Genomic DNA, 3,116 nt, shown 5'->3' with positions numbered 1-3,116 from the left:
CTGTCTTTTCACCTTGTTATAGTCTCCTTCCTTGTGCCAAACCTTTTAACCTTAATTAGGTCCCATTTTGTTTAGTTTTTGTTTTTATGTCCTTTACTCTTAGTGGTGGGTCATAGAGGATCTTGCTGTGATTTATGTCAGAGTGTGTTCAACCTATGTTTTCCTCTAAGAGTATTATAGTTTATGGTCTTACATTTAGGTCTTTAATCCATTTCGAGTTTATTTCTGTGTGTGGTGTTAGAAAGTGTTCTAGCTTCTTTCTTTTACACATAGCTAACAGACTTTATTTTTTTGGGCTCCAAAATCACTGCAGATGGTGATTGCAGCCATGAAATTAAAAGACGCTTACTCCTTGGAAAGAAAGTTATGACCAACCTAGATAGCATATTGAAAAGCAGAGACATTACTTTGCCAACAAAGGTTCATCTAGTCAAGGCTATGGTTTTTCCAGTGGTCATATATGGATGTGAGAGTTGGACTGTGAAGAAAGCTGAGCACCAAAGAATTGATGCTTTTGAACTGTGGTGTTGGAGAAGACTCTTGAGAGTCCCTTGGACTGTAAGGAGATCCAACCAGTCCATCCTAAAGGATATCAGTCCTGGGTGTTCATTGGAAGGACTGATGCTGAAGGTGAAACTCCAATGCTTTAGCTACCTCATACGAAGAGTTGACTCATTGGAAAAGACTCTGATGCTGGGAGGGATTAGGGGCAGGAGGAGAAGGGGATGACAGAGAATGAGATGGCTGGATGGTATCACTGACTCAATGGACATGAGTTTGAGTAAACTCCTGGAGTTGGTGATGGACAGGGAGGCCGGGCATGCTGTGATTCATGGGACCACAAAGAGTTGGACAAGACTGAGTGACTGAACTCAATGACTGAACTGAACCACTTCTCCCAGCACCGCATGTTGAAGAGATTGTCTTTTCTCCAGTGTATATTTTTGTCTTCTTTGTCAAAGCTAAGGTGTCCATAGGTGTATGGATTTATCTCTGCTGCTGCTTCTGCTAAGTCGCTTCAGTTGTGTCGGACTCTGTGTGACCCCATAGATGGCAACTGATCTGGCTCCTCTATCCCTGGGATTCTCCAGGAAAGAATACTGGAGTGGGTTTCCATTTCCTTCTCCAATGCATGCATGCATGCTAAGTCGCTTCAGTCATGTGCAACTCTGTGGACAGCAGCCCACTAGGCCCCTCTGTCCACGGGATTCTCCAGGCGAGAATACCGGAGTGGGTTGCCATTTCCTTCTCCACCATTTATCTCTAGGCTCTCTATTTTGTTCCATTGATCTATATTCTGTCTGTGCCAATATCAGAGTGTCTTGATGACTGTAGCTTTGTAGTATAGTCTGAATTCAGAAAGTTTGATTCCTCCAGTTCCATTCTTCTTTCTCAAAATTGCTTTAGCTATTTGGGGTCTTTTGTGGTTCCATAAAAATTTATTTGTTCTAGTTCTGTGAAAAAATACCATTGTAGTTTGATAGAGATTGCATTGAATATATAAATTGCTTTGGGTAGTATACTAATTTTCACTATATTTATTCTTCCAATCCATGAACACAGTATATTTCTCCATCTGTGTCATCTTCGATTTCTTTCATTAGTGTTTCATATTTTTCTTATAGAAGTCTTTTTTTTGTTTAGGGAAATTTATTCCTAAGTATTTTATTATTTCCATTGTAATGGTGAATGAGATTGTTTCCTTAATTTCTCTTTCTGATTTTTCAGTGTTAGTATATAGAAATGCAAGGGATTTCTACATATTAATTTTCTATCCTGAAACTTTACTATATTCATTGATTAGCTCCAGTAATTTTCCATTGGCATCATTAGTGTTTTCTATGTGTAGATCTTTCTTTACAGCCTTGATTATACAAAAGCCTTTCTGCTAACCGCCCCCCGCCCCCCACCCCCCGGTTGTTTTCATAAAAAGTTGCTCCACATTTTGATGTATTTTTTGAAGTAGGTGAGCTCAGCACACTCTTAATTTTCTATCTTGATTTCCAACCCCTGAATAAACTGTTTTACTTTTCCTAAAAGGAATCATAACTAATCCAGTTAGGGAAACAAATGTGAATAAAACAGCCATTAATCCATAACACCAGCATGTCATAGTGAGATCAAACTCAAATCTGTAGTCATAGCATGTGATTTTCTCAGTGATTACTTGCTATGTTGCTTTTCAAAAAAAAAAAAATTATGTCTGTAGTATAACAGTAATTCTCTAATATTTATTGACCAAAGAAGGGGAAATAAAAGAGGTCCCAGTCCCTAATTTCTGAAGGAAGGTGAAGGTGAAGGTGAAGTCTCTCAGTAGTGTCTGACTCTGCGACCCTGTGGACTGTAGCCTACCAGTCTTCTCCATCCATGGGATTCTCCAGGCAAGAATACTGGAGTGGTTTACAATTTCCTTCTCCAGGGGATCTTCCCAACCCAGGGATCGAACCGGGGTCTCCTGCATTGGAGGCAGACGCTTTAACCTCTGAGCCACCAGGGAAGCCCGATCTATGAAATCCTAATCTAATAGGTATGAGATTTAGACCCAGAGTTCAATTTCATCAAGTGTTATTTATGATTCTGATGAAGTATTTCTAAGGCAGCACTTTGGGAAACATTAAATTATTTCAAAAATAAATTGTGAGTACCCATCTCTCTATTGATATGAACTATTTAATAATCTATGAACCATAGTATTTCATTTACCTATTTAAATTGCCATCTTTCTAAATAATCATAACATCTTTATTCTTTAATTTTTTTTTACAAGTCCCTGGTGTGTAACTTTCAAATACTAAATATGTAGCATTTGGTTTAAGCCTATATACATCTAATTTTATCTACTCTAAAGAGAATTAATAAATATATAAAATATTTCATTGGGAAAAAATTAGTTATAATTAGAGGACCCATATCATGGTTTGTGAAAAAGTTGAGAGAATAATATGTAAGATTTTAGTTATTAATTGAAGAGGTATTTGTGAAGGGAATTTTAGCTGAAGGTGGAGGGTGTGAAGAAAACACAGGAAGGTTGCAATTCATATTCAGAGACTAAAAGCTCAGTATGCTTTGAATGTAGTAAGCAAATGGCAAATAGTGGAATTTATACACTAAGTGCA

General features: G+C 37.7%; 1 non-coding gene across 1 annotated transcript; it reads right to left on the bottom strand.

Moving 5' to 3' along the window:
- Positions 1–2,425: 2,425 nt before the first annotated feature.
- TRNAW-CCA lies at positions 2,426–2,497 on the bottom strand. The gene has a single exon. It is a non-coding gene; the product is annotated as a tRNA-Trp (tRNA).
- Positions 2,498–3,116: the final 619 nt, after the last annotated feature.

The sequence above is a fragment of the Bos indicus x Bos taurus genome, chromosome 15 (assembly GCF_003369695.1).
Source record: "Bos indicus x Bos taurus breed Angus x Brahman F1 hybrid chromosome 15, Bos_hybrid_MaternalHap_v2.0, whole genome shotgun sequence".
In the NCBI taxonomy this organism is placed as follows: Eukaryota; Metazoa; Chordata; class Mammalia; order Artiodactyla; family Bovidae; genus Bos; species Bos indicus x Bos taurus.
Note: the sequence above shows the minus strand (reverse complement) of the source record. Positions and strands in the feature narration are given on the sequence as shown.